The sequence below is a fragment of the Myodes glareolus genome, chromosome 12, assembly GCF_982192425.1.
Source record: "Myodes glareolus chromosome 12, mMyoGla1.1, whole genome shotgun sequence".
NCBI classification, from domain to species: Eukaryota; Metazoa; Chordata; class Mammalia; order Rodentia; family Cricetidae; genus Myodes; species Myodes glareolus.
The window spans coordinates 33,221,117-33,235,225 of record NC_142037.1 but is presented as its reverse complement, the minus strand read 5'-3'; the positions used below and the strand labels follow the sequence as shown (position 1 = coordinate 33,235,225).

Genomic DNA, 14,109 nt, shown 5'->3' with positions numbered 1-14,109 from the left:
ATCAGGATTGCTTGAATATAGACACTGCCTTGTGAACAGTCAATATGGCAGCCAGTCAGCTGATAGATGATTGACACCCAAGTAGTATATACAACATGCAGTTGAACCAAGAGATCACTTGCATCCCAGGTGGAAGGGAAAAGAATGGGGTGAGGTTTATTAAGCTCTCACAGCACTTTAAAACATAATGCATTACTTATTTCCGGGTTCTCCTACTTAGTATTTCCAGACTATGGTTGACCATGGTAACTGAAGAAGGAGAAGATGGAACCGCCATGCAGTGAAGGCCATGTACATCCATCTATTCCTTCAAAATACCACGTCACCTAATTGGTTCAAATGAAGAATGAACTGTTCAAGGAATAAAGACCTATAATAGTTGAAACAAAAGTTGAAGTTGGGCATAGAGGCACATGCCTATAATCCTAGCACTTAGGAGGTTGAGGCAGGTGGATGTTTGTGTTTGAGGTCAGAATGGTCTACAGAGTGAGTTCCAGGAGAGTTAGGGCTATGCAGAGAGACAGTGCCTCAAAAAAAAAAAGTTAGAAACCAAAAGTTGAAAGTTGAAATGGAATTGTCTTAATATAGCCTAGTCCTTAATTTTATTGAAGAAAAGGCAAATCTAAAGCATCAGGAGAAAACAATCAAACTTGTAAATTTGAGCGAAGTGACACAGAGTGTGGAATTTCAATAATCCACTGAATAAATAAGTCTACTCACCTCCCCAAAAATCTTTTTTGAGTTGTATAAACAGTCAATACTTCAGTGTGATGTCCTTGAACCAAATCCTTTTAGTTTTCAGAAAGAGACATTAAGAAGAAAATGACACGAAAAAATGTCTTCCTCAAACCACCTTGTTGAAGTTTCTCCGGGGACCCAGGCAGGTGATGTGCAAATTTCTTAACTCTTGAAATGAAAGGCATGTTCAAAAAAGAGACGCCGAGGGCCAACTACAAGCTGCTTCACATACACTGCTCAGGAGGGAAAATGGTCTCAGGTAAAATGTCATTTATCCCCTTCTTCATGGTGCTCAGCAGTCTTACATTCAGATGCACGCAGAAGGGAAGACAGCAGTCAGAAGAAAAAATTAAGACCCTTCGGCAATGTTTTTAAAGAGTCTAAAAATGAAGACATTTGACATTGGCGATGACAGCATCTTTTATTTGTATTGTTTGGTAATGTCTCTGTCTGTCTCTTTCTCGTGTGTGTGTGTGTGTGTTTGTGTGTGTGTGATGTGTGTAGACACACATGTGGGTGGGTGCCTGTGTGAGCATGTGGAGGCTAGAAGGTGACTTTGAATACTGTTCCTCGGGTCCTATCCACCTTGTGTTTTTGATATGTTCTCTCTCACTTGTTTTCTTAGACTGTCTGGCCAGTGAGCCCCAGAGATTTACCTTTCTCTCCTCAGCTTTGAGACCACCACATCCAGTCTTCTTGTCGCTGTTGTATTTTTTTGAGATAGGTGCTCACAACGTAGCCTCAGATAGCCTGGAACTTGTTATACAGAGATCTGCCTGCCTTTGCTCCCCGTGTTCTGGGATTAGAGGTGTGTGCCATACCTCGCCTGTTCCTGTTGGTTTTGGGGATCCAACTCAGGTTTCATGCTTGCCAGGCAAAGGAACCCATCTCCCCAGCCCTCAATAACTGCTTTCCGAGTTTTCCTCACCTAGCTTCTCATTTGTTCCTGGTGGTAGATCCACAAGGAAGAGCAGCGTCTTAACTCTGTGCACAACAGTCACTAGCCAGGTCCTGAGTGGGAAGCGGCCCCACGCTTCTGAGTCGGGAAAGGCTCGGAACTCAGATGTCCCCAAGCTCACCTGGGCGTGGTCTTCCTGCAGTCCAGCTGTCCCACCAGACTGTTGCCCTGTTGGAAGGAAATGTTCACGGAGGATGAGGATTGTGTCTTGACCACCTTATGATATTTTTACTATAACTGTCACACAGCAGGTGTCCAGTAAATACTAAGTAGAGAGCTACACTAAACTCTGATGTCTCAACAGCCTCTAATTTTAAAGCTTCTTTTTTTGGGGGAGGGCGAGAGGTCTCACACCTTTTTTCTATATTTTAAAAAAAGAAAAAGGAAAAGGAAACAATCTATTTATTTTTTTTAAGATGTAGTTTAACCAGGTGGTGGTGGCACACATCTTTAATCCCAACACTCAGGAGGCAGAGGCAGGCGGATCTCTGTGAGTTCAAGGCCAGCCTGGTCTACAGAGTGACAGGACGGGCTCCAAAGCTATACAGAGAAACTCTGTCTCGAAAAACAAAACCACAACAGAAATATTTAGTTTAATTTTTTATTCATGTGCATATATGTGTGTCAGTGTGGTATCAGTGTGCACACCATGTATGTGTGGTGGCACACAGAAGCCATGAGAGGGCATCCTCTTGGAATTCAGAAGAGGAAATGGAATCTCTGGGACTGGAGTTGCAGGTAGTTATGTGCCTCTCCACGTAGGTTCTGGGAATCCAGTGGGGGTCCTCTGGGGGAGGAGTAAGCTCTCTTGACCACTGAACCATCTCTCCAACTCCAACCTTCAGTTTCTTAACCTGGTGGCTAACCAAGAGTTCATTTCACTTCCTGGGAGATTCAGAAATGAATATTGAGGGCTTTGGGGAATCCGAGAGTTACTCATAGGACAAACAGCAGAACTTAATGGAAGAGGAAGACAGTTGGGTCTCTTGTTTATACGTGGCTGCTCCTTCTGGCTCGTGGGTTTTAACGTGACCTTTCCTAGTGAGACGGGGAAATGAATAGCCCTTTCTGTTTTTCACCCAGAACCAGTGTTTCCTGAAGTCAGCGAACATGTGTCTTTTGACAAATGACCTACAGGAGTTGTTGACCTTGCCTTGAAGAATGCTTCTGTCCGGTGGCTGTTCTCACACACACACAGAGCCACGGTTTACTCGGTACAAACTTTAGATAAAGACCCATCCTACATAACTTTGAAGCGGCAGGGTTGTTTTTTCCTCTCCCCCAACCCCACTCCCAGGATGTATTTTCCTTTTCTCTGGGTCATTGTCCCATTGATAAAATGTGCTGGCGTGTCAAGATCCGGGAGGTTTCTGAGGGGAGCGTGAGACTCTAATCGGTGTCCCCTGTACCGGCTGTCCTTGTGTCACAGCAGGCAGCAGCCCAGATTCTACAGTTCTGTCATCATCCATTTATTCCATAGAATGTGCCATGCACATTACAAAAAGACTGGGAAGACCAGAAGGAGGGAGACGTTTATCCAAGTCACCCACCACAGCCATCTGTGAACATTTTGCTCTCGTTTTTTCCAGGCACAGATATCGAGGGCTTCCATACATGGTTATTACTGAACGGTGTAAATAATTGAGTAGAGTGCTGTTAGAAGCCTGCATTTGGAGATAAGAGTCACACACAAAATCAAGCCCTTGCTCTATTATGGTCCAAATGTTCTGTTTAGAAGGCAGTGCCATTAGTCACCCAGTTTTTATGAGGGATCTTTTTTTTTTTTTTTTTTTTTTTTTTTTTTAGATCAGTTAGTATCTAGCCAGAGAGTTGTACTAAGATATGGGGGAGAATGGGAACATGTGAAAACGTTTTCAGCACCAGAGAACACTGGCAAGGAAGTGATTAAGACATGCTCACCCGGCACCATTGTTCTACCTGCCACTAGGTTGCTTTAGAGCTGTATTCATGAGGCCTTGACTCTTGTCCCCAGTGTGAATAGGAATGACACTTGCTCAGGCCCACAAAGGTGAGGATCGCAACACTTTTGGTCAAAGCCTTATGGAAGCAAGAGCTGTGCATTCTGTCCCGTGGTCCTGGGAAACCCTCTCTTCAAAGCCGCCTTGGGAGCCATCTGTGATGACGTCACAGGTGAGTCAGTGACAAAGAGTCTTGTCTTAGGTTTCTACTGCTGAGAAGAGACACCGCGACCACAGCAACTCTGACAAAGAAAACATTTCATTGAGGTGGTGGCTCACTTACAGTTTCAGAGGTTCAGTCCATTATCATCATGGCGGGGAGTGTGGCGGCATGTAGGCAGACATGGTGCTGGCGGCCTCTTGATCAGCAGTCAAAAGGAAGTGGATTGTGACACCTAGTAAAGCTTAAACAAAAGAGACCTTAAAGCCTGCCCCCACCATGCCACACTTCCTTAAACAAGGCCACACCTCCCAATAGTGCTGCTCCCTATGAGCTTTTGCGGGCCAATTATATTCAAACTACCACAAGTCTCCTGCACTGTCAAGAACCCATGAGCTTCACTTGCATAAACCTTCAAGGAGCAGAGTATTACGACCTCCATTCTTACAAGACTCACACAGCAGTTTCACAAATGATCTTCTTATCCTCTACAAAAAGTCAAGAAAATCTAACAGCGGTCAACATTTATTTTGAGCTTATTACATGGCAAGCTCCATTTTCAGAGCTTGAAATCACACCAGTTCATCCCCACAGGAGCATGCTCAAGGTCATGGCTATTAAAGGCTGCAGCCAGACGTGGGTGGCAGTCACAGCATTGCTGGAACCAACTACAGCCGAGGGGAAGGGCGATAGGGCTGTCTTCACTTGGTAGTAGAGGATACTCTACTACCTGGGTCTCAGCGGGAGGTGAAAGCTAATGGTCCAGACTTCAGGAAACTCAGAGAGGGCCCTAGCTTCCCATCAACCAGTTTATAGGATGATGTGAGTCATTGTTTATGTAAAGACGCCCCAGGTAAAGGCAATCAACTCAAGGTTCCCTGGAAGAGAAAGAAAGGCGGGGAGATCCTAGAAAGATGGAGTTCTACCTTAGCACTTGGGATAGCTGAGACCCAAACCAGTAAGGACGAAGCAAGACTTCCCAGGGCTGGACAGCAGAGAGGATGTGTCAGAACGGGAGCCTTGAGCTCTAGGGAAAGACCTCCATGCAGCACTCTTAGTAACAAACTTGATTCTGGAATCTTGTAGTCTGGAAACACACCCTAGTGACGGTTCGAGTTTGCCAGAGGCTGTGAAGAGGGATGATTTCTGAGGGCTAAAGCCCGTCTGACAAGTTCTGCATCCTTCAGTTCTCGTCACCTTTGCAGCTGAGCTCCTTGGCTAACGAACCTTCCCTCACAGCCCACCAGGTCAGCTGGCTTCCCTGCCACAGGAAATCCGGCTTGCTATTGCAGAAGTGTGGTGATCTTTGATCACACCAAACAGTTATGCTATGTTATCCAGAATAGAAGAAAGAAACCCACTTGGACGAAGAGAAGAGGTTGTCTCTTACTGAGCTCGAGAACACAATCAGCATAATTTGGAGGCTGGCTGTTACAACAAACTGTCCAGATCACCATTACGGAAAAGTGTGTGGTGTGGCCACACCGAGCCTGATGGGTAAACGTGCTGATAACTTTCTGTGAGTCTCTGACTTCCGTGTTTATTAGGCACAGAGTCAGTGAGGCCTAGCCTCCGCTCCGTGTATTCAAGTGCAGCCTGGATAGCATAGCATGCAATTTCAGATGAATTAACTCTCCCCGCACCCACCCCCCATCCACTCCCCAAAACAAAACTGTTTGTTCAAAGCGAACTCTCTAAAGCACAATAAAAGGCTATCTCCACATTTACAGACTTCGGGTCCTAAGAACTGCTGAGAGCATTTGATGGCTGCCAAGCGACTCTGGTCAGGGCTTCCCCAGTGTTCTTCGGGAAGTAGCTAGCGCCTATCAAAAAGAAGCCTCATCAGACAACTTGCCTTACCTCCAATCACCATCCTTTCTTTTCTTTCTGATGGAGAAGAAACTCCGTGGAGTCTTCTTTACATGCCTCCACCGACAGAGAGCATGCACACAAGTGCATAAGGAGGTGAGAGGCTGGGGAAACCTAAGTGAAACCAGATGTGGAGGTGACTGGACATGGAGTCCCAGGAGGGAGACCAGAGGTGCGTCCAGGGACCGTGAGACCCGCTGAGCGCAAGCGCGGACTCCGGCGTGCATGGGGCTAAAGAAGGGTCGGGATCTGCTTTCGTATAGTCTAGCCCTCGACAGAACTGTGTGAGCATTTTGATTCTTCGCGAAGCCCCTCATCTCTGTGTGTGTCAGCACCATGGAGTGGGGTTCAGGCGCCGCAGGGGATCTTCTCCCTCCCAGCAGACGTTTTAGTCCAGTCCGGGGGTCTCGTTTTCTCTTTGCGACAAGGATGCTGTGTGGTCCTCAGATGGAGTGAAGAGTTCAGCTCATAAATTCCCAAGACCGGACTGCGCAGAGGTGAGGATTCTGCTGCTCACATGTGCTTCCAGCCCTGACCTGTTGAGCTCTTTGTCACACTGCAGCAGAGGCTTTTCATATTAATACCAATTTATCATTATTCCAGTTAAACGTGCACCTCCCCCCTCCCCACTTTTTTTGGTCTGAGAGAAAGAGACAGAAAACATCTGCATATCCAGTAATATTAGGTACAGTTGGTGTCTCAAGTGAGAATCAATCTGACAGCCCCATTTGTTATATCTGGGTAGGCTTTATTATAGAGACTCTTGCATTTGAACTTTCCCTCTGCGAGAACCGAAGGAGTCTCTAATGTATTCACAGCTTGCTCTTAACACAACACTTTGAAATATGGACGAGGATAGCAACCGCAGATAACATTTCCGTCCTAATAAGAGAGGCCAAATGTTAGCCAGATTGGAAACAGTAAAGGCCATGAAGACCCTTAGAGGTGTTGTTAGTTCCTGAGCCTTAAGGTGCTTATTTACAGCGCTGCTCTTTTGCCCCTGGTGTTTGTCAGACATGGAGTGATTGCTTCTTGCTCCCCATGTTTTATGTCACCTTTTCCATGCATCAGGCTAATAACGCAGGTCTTCTCCAGAGCCATATCATAGCACTGGCTACGGAGGGTAAAATGTGCTATTGTTAAACTAAATCAACACCCCCTCCACACCTCCAAATCGATTCCTTTCCAGCTTTTAGGAGATCTGCCACCCAAGGCTTAGCAAGCTACATGAGGGTAGTCACGGCTCATGGTCAAAGAGCCGGGTCACTGTTCATTGTCAGGTGGTTCCCATGTGCTTTTGGTAGCCCTGAACCCTGGGATATAGTTCCGTTACTGATGCCTGACACGGGCGCAAAGAACACCACGGGTGTTTTCTCCCTCCTCCTGTTTTCCACTGGCAGTATTTCTTAAATGAGTCTTAGTTCTCAGCACCAGGAAATGGGAAATAAAACAGGGCTCCAGTTCCGAGGATGGGTGGTCAGCATGCAGTTGTTCACGTAAATCTGTGAGAGTCCAATAAGTTTATTGTTTTATGTCAATGTGTTTTAGCATTTCCCAGGCGAGTAATCTTCCAGCAAACCACTTGCTTGCTATAGATTTGATTTTAAAGCACTCTAGAGCGGCAGTGCTCATATTTCCATGTCAATTAAAATAAAAATGTGTGAATTACAACACTCCCAGGCCTTGTCAGATGTAAATAGAATTGTGATTTTTCCCTGTTCCTTTGAGTCTGTCAGATTTCTCTAGGTCTTCCTTTAGGTCCTTGACTTACTTATTCTTGACTCCTTGTCTTCAGTTCATTACATTTCTTGTCTGGGTATGTGAAGACCTTTCACTTCATTGATGTACTCATTCATTCACCATTCATCCATTCATTCATTCGTTCATTTGTTTGTTTCTCAGTTAAAACTTACAACTCTCTTGCTCTCCTCTTCCCTCTCTCTGGTGTCCCCTAATCTAGAAGAGAGAGATGAAGTGTGTCAATGGGAACTAGGATGGCAGATGTGAGAGATCAAAGCCCAGGGCTTTGGGATGTGAAAGGTCACGAGATGTCCATGAGATGGAGAAGCACTTCCGATAGAAAGTATAATTTTTATTCTTACAATTAAACAGTAAAACAGAGGGACACTTCCTCCCACAGAGATACCAAGCTGAGAAGAAAACGTTTTTAGAATTCTGGAGGCCAGTTGAGGTCTCAGCACCCCAACATATACAATCAGGAAAGGATTCCAGATACGGGGGCAGGAAAGCTGGCAGCTTTTTGCACACTCATCTGTGTCCCCCTGCTTCCCATACTGTCCAACCCAGGGCCATGCCACTGAGAGAAAACATCTACCAGGGATTCTTTCTTTGAGCAGAAACAAAAATGCGACGGTGTGTTCTATATTCCATCTATTCCGGGGACTGTGTCTTATACCTGCCTCAGTACTAACAGGACTGGTAACCACTGCAAACAGTGCGGTCCCAGTGGCACACCGGAATGTCATTCCATAGGCAGATGCCAGTCGTAGCAAGAGATTAAAGGCTTTCAAGATGTATGCTCAGGGAATTTGAGAGGACCCAAGGCACATGCCATCCCCAAAACAGACACTTCTGTTAAAAAAGATTTGAGCAGCAGTAGAATCTGTACCTTGGTTGATGGATGAGTGATTTCCACCTCTTCTGCATGAAGCCGAGGTAAAGTCCTAGAGGGATGGTTGATTGCTTTCCCCAAACGCCCAAGTCTAAAATCTTCGTCACCATCAACAGCACGATCAGGTACACAAAGAAACAAGGGGATCCTGGCTTAATGAAAACACAGAAATGAAACTCTAGTGCCTGACCCAGAAGAGATGCAGATGTGGGAGCCTCCTAACAGAAGTTTTGAAATAACCATCAAAAAGATGTCCAGTATTAAAAGAGACCACAGATGACTAAATCTAACTGAGCGAAGGACGTAGAAGCAAAGCGAGAGAAGCCGCAAAGGGATAGGAGCCACACAGAAAAGAACCGAACTCAATCAGCACTTGAGAAGCATCATTGAACTGAGGAGGTCTCCGGAAAGGGTCCCAGGAGCTGAGTGGGTCAGGAGGAGGAAAGATCTGTAGGTTCCCAGAGATGGACTGAAATCCTGTGTCTCAGGAGCAAGAAAGGAAAAGGGAAGAAAGAGTGACCAGAGCCAAGGCGCTTGTCAGATGCTGCTGAACAATTCAGTGAGTCCATTAGCAAAGTTGCCGAGCGATGAGAAATGTGCAGAGAGACATATCTGATAATATGAAGGCCGGAAGTTCCAACAATTGAAGGAGGAAAGATGAACATGCAACATTCAGGAGGTCTAAGAACTTCACTGAGAAGAAAGTAGGAGATCCGCATCCAGATGAATCATAACCAGGGAGTTAAAGTTCAAAGGCAAAGATGGGTTCAAAAAGAAAAAGGCAAGAAAGCAACAGCTCATTGCTTGTAAATGAACTTTGATAAAGCATTAGGTATTTCAACAGAAACCTAGAAAGCCGGTGAGGGGGAGGATGGAGTGTTATACGCAAATGTTGGAAACCAACCTCGAGGTGTCCTTCCAAAATAAAGAATTTAAGATTTCTTCAGATAAACAATTAATATATACACAATGTATTTTGATTTTACCCACCTCCCATTTCCCACCCCCAAACACTCCCAGGTCCTTCTATCACATCTCCCTCCCAACCTAATTTTCTCCTCCCTCCCTCCCTCCCTCCCTCCCTCCCTCCCTCCCTCCCTCCCTCCCTCCCTTCTTTCTTTCTTTCTTTCTTTCTTTCTTTCTTTCTTTCTTTCTTTCTTTCATTCTAGCCTACTGGGTCCAGTTTATATTCACGTGAACATGAGCTCATTCACTGGGACATGCTGAATCTACCAGTGGACATACTTCTTAAAGAAATATGGCTCTCTTCCCCAGCAGCCCACAATGGCCAGTAGCTTCTTCACTAGAGGTAGAGCATAAGGGGCCTCTTTGATCTCCATGTGGGAATTTTAATTGGCTTGATTTTATGCAGGTCTTGTACACAGAAATCACAGCTGCTGTGAGTTCCTATCTGCAATTGTCAGGGCCTCATCAAATGACAGTATTTCACAAGATTCCTCCCCATCCTCTGGCTCTTACATTCTTTCTTCCTCCTCTTCTTGCAATGTTCCCTGAGACTTTTGGAGGTGGTGTGATGGTGGTGGTGGTGGTGGTGGTATAGATGTCCCATCTAGGGCTGAACATTCTCAGTACGTTGAACAATTATCTGTCAATAACAATTATTAATCAGGACCACTGCAATAAGACAATTCTCTGATCAAGCTTGAGAGTCACACAAATCTATGGCAATTAACATAAATATTTAGAAGGCAGTTTGACCAAATGACCATTGAGAAAATCATATCCATAGGCTCTCCCCTAAGGCCTATGGCTTCCCTAGCCATGGGTCTTAACCATGCTCATGGCACTAGGCATGAATCTCTCATGTGGAGTAAGCCTCAAATGCAGTCGAGAGAGTGGTTGGTTACCCCCATAAGCAGACTTGCCACTACTGCAGCAGTGGGCACATCTTGCCCAGCAGGTGAGCATTGCAGCATTCAGGGTCCAGAACTGGGTAGGATTGTAGATATGTTTTCTTCCCCAGCTGCCGGAAGAGAACATTAGAGGAACACAAAGGCTGGCCAGCAGGGAGGGTCATTCTGGTCAGTTCAAGACAGATTTCTCTCTGTCTGGAAACCAAGGGATGTGTTGTGTGTTGTCTTATTTTAAGGAATTGCTATAGATACTCCAACCTTCAGCCACCACCAGCACCATGTGCTTAGTCATCAGCCAGGAACACCACAGCAGGATCTTCCAACAGCAAAAGCAAATACCATTTGCTAAAGACTGAGAAGATCATTGGCGTCTTTAGCAATGAGGTGTTTTTTAATTAAACCACACGTATGGTTTTTTTAAAACACACAATCCCATTTTACACTTAATAAACTACCAGCCTAGTATAAACATAGCTTTTATTTGCATTGGGAAATAAAAATTCATGTGACTTGCTTTATGGCAATGTGCACTTTATTGCGGTGGTCTGGAACTCAACCATCAATATCTCTGAGGTATGCCTATTCATAAAAGGAAATTGAGAGTGAAATCAAAGCCCCCGATGACAAACGTCAGCTGAACACAAAGGGAAGTAGCTGAGCAAGAAGAGGGTGGAGGGGATGCTCTAGAGATATGGTGAGAGTTAGCCTCTGCAGATCAGTAACCGTCAGAACGTAAATGGTCCACAAGACAAAACAGCCCTCAAGCCACCTGGCCTCTGAGTCTGCACTTTCTATAAGAATTCACTATTTCATTGGGGTGGTGTTAGCAGAGGGGTGATGGGAGGGAGGGGCTGGGAGGAAATGAGGGAGGGGAGACCGCAGCTGGGAGGTAAAGTAAATAAATAAATATATATATTAAAAACAAATTTATTATTTATTAGAAACTTGTTTGCTGCCTAAGAAGAGACTGGGTGTAGGTCTTAACCGGAGGGGTTGTGAGGAGTAGCTAGGAGGCATAAGCAGAGGGGAAACTCTAACCAGAATATGTTGTATGGAAAAAAAATCCATTTTCAACAAAAATAAATAAATAAATAATGTGATATCTGTTCCACCCCCCCTCCCGAAATGCTCACTGTGTAGACAGTGGAAGGATACTGTGTTAGGGTCTCGTTGCTGTGACAGATGCCAGAGAAAAATCTTTTAGAAGGAAGAACCATTTATTTGGGCTCACAGTTTCTGAGGCTCGGGTATGTGGGCTTGGGTCTACCAGCTCCATCCCAGTGGGTGGGAGGCAAAGCAGAAGAGCTTGGTATCAGGAATGCACAGCAGAGGCCTCTTGCCTGTGAAGGCCACAAAGGGGAGAGGGAGGGAGGAGTGAGCCAGGGTCACAATAACCTTCCAAAGGCATGCCCTCCAGTGATGGCATCTTACACATCTACCACCTTCCAATAGCCAGTTCTCAGTTTTGACCCAGCAGTTGGTGTGGGACAATTCTGTATTCTGCCAATTATGTTTTCAATAAACACTGATTGGCCAGGAGCCAGGCAGGAAGTATAGGCGGGACCACCAGACAGGAAGTAGAGACGGGGCAAGGAGAATAGGACTATTCTGGGGAGAAGGAAGCCCATTCCTTCCCAGTCCTGTTCAGACAAGGAAGAAGAAAGATGTGACCTGCCCCACTGAAAAAGGTACCAAGTCATGTGACCAACATAGATAAGAATAATGGGCTAATATAAGTTATAAGAGCTAATACGAAACCTGAGTTAATGGGCCAATCAGTTTATAACTTATGGAGACCTCTGTGTGATTTTCTTTGGGGCTGAATGACTGTGGGACCTGGTGGAAGGACAAAAACCAGGCAGGACAGAAACCCCAACAAGTAGGCCCATCATATTACAAGCAGTGGCTTAAATCACTGACTGTGAGTAAAGTTCTCCTTATCTACTTGCTGTAGAAACAGCCTCAAAGTCACGCCACACCAGAGTGGGTTTTACTAACCACCTAGGAGGCTTTCAGTCTGAGTTGACAGTTAGGATTAGCCATGGCAGAAGCAAATCCTTACCAAAACAGAGCTGGAAGGACTAGTCTGTAGATTTGCAGTAACAATGTTATCATTATAGACAAAGGAAGATAATATCTAAAATCAAACAGTCATGAATACATGGTACTAGAGCTATGTTGAATGTCTGTGAAGGAACACTGGAGAGTCTCACTTTGAGTGAGACTGAGCAACACAGGACAAAGAAGACACTTTAATAACCTGCTTTCAATGGTAGATACAAGAACCAATGAGACTCAGACATGGTGGTGCACATCTTTTATTCGGGTCATAGAAGCAGGTTCGTCTCTGAGTTCAAGGCCAGCCTGGTCTGCAGAGCAAGTTCCAGGACAGCCAGGACTACACAGAGAATCCCTGTCTTGAAAAACCAAAGCAAGCAAAAAAAACAAATAAAATAAAATAAAATAAAAATAAACTGATGAGAAAATTAAAAGGAGAGGTCTGGGGCTGTGGCTGTATCTCACGTTTTAAAGCGCTTGCTTACTGTGCATGAAATCCTGAGTTCAGTCTCCAGCATGGCATAAAATTAAATATGGCAATGCCCCCCATAACAGGACTTGGAAAGGGGAGGCAGGAGGATCAGAAGCTAAAGATCATCCTTGGCCACATAGTAAGTCTGAGGCCAGCATGGTATACTTGAGACACTATTTCAAAAGCAAAACAAAGGATAGCAACAGCATAGGACTATTGAACCTAACTAACATGCACAAAACATCCCACCCAACAGTGTGTGGTGTTTCTCAGTCTCCAAGATACAAACTCTCTGTAAATAAAAACCCAAACCAAAACAAAAAACCCACAAAGCTGCAGTTAGACAAAATATCCCTTCTAGTCACAGTGGAACAAAATGAGAACTTAGAAGACAAGCTGGAAAATTCCTATGTCTATGGAAACTGTGACAATGCACCTTTGAACAACGAATGAATCAAAGAAGAATTCATAGGGAACTAGAAAGCTATCTGAAAACTTCCCATCACAGGGAAACATTAAAAGAGCAAACTAAACTTACATCTCTTGGAAGGAAGGGGGGATAAAGATTGAAGTGGAAATTAATAGAATAGGAAACAAAAGGAAAATGCACCAAAACTATGTGTTTTGAAAAGATGAGCAAAGTTGATATACATTTGCCAAAATTAACTAGAAGAAAAGAGAGACGAGTTGAATAACTAAAATCCGAAATGAAAGAGGCATTACAACCAACGCCGCAGCAATAGAAATGATTAAGAGACTGGTCAAGAGGGGTGGGCAGGAAGAAATGGGATTTTTAGTAGCAATACACACCCTACAAGAACTGAATCGCAAACAGAAAATTTATGCATTTATTTAGTTATCCACAAAAAGATTTATTTATAAAAATATTAATTAATTAATTTAATGCATGAGTGCTCTATCTGCATGTATACCTTTATGCCAGAAGAGGGCATCAGATCCCACTACTGATGGTTGTGAGCCACCACGTGGTTGCTGGGAATTGAACTCAGGACCTCTGGAAGAGCAGCCACTGCTCTTAGCCTCTGAGTCATCTCTCCAACACCACAAACAGGAAATTTAAACAGAATCATAACTTATCAAAAGATTAAACCATTTATTTAGGAACACCAGGCTGGTGAGATGGCTCGCTGGGCAAAGACACTCGCCGCTAAGAATGACGATCAGAGTTTGAGCTCCCAGGACCCACGTGGCCTCTGTGGGCATCAGGCATGTACATGGTGCACAGGCATGAGTACAGACAAAACACCCATACACATAAGATAAATCAACAAACACACGGCATTATTTCAGAAAGCAAGCCATCTTTCCTGTTCATAGGCTGTTGTGAAAAGGGAGGTCTGACTGTGTC

The 14,109-nt window shown here is 44.7% G+C and overlaps 1 pseudogene; it reads right to left on the bottom strand.

The window, feature by feature from the left end:
* The window catches only part of LOC125392332 (small ribosomal subunit protein uS13 pseudogene), a 171,763-nt pseudogene that overhangs the window by 39,939 nt on the left and 117,715 nt on the right, over window positions 1-14,109 (bottom strand).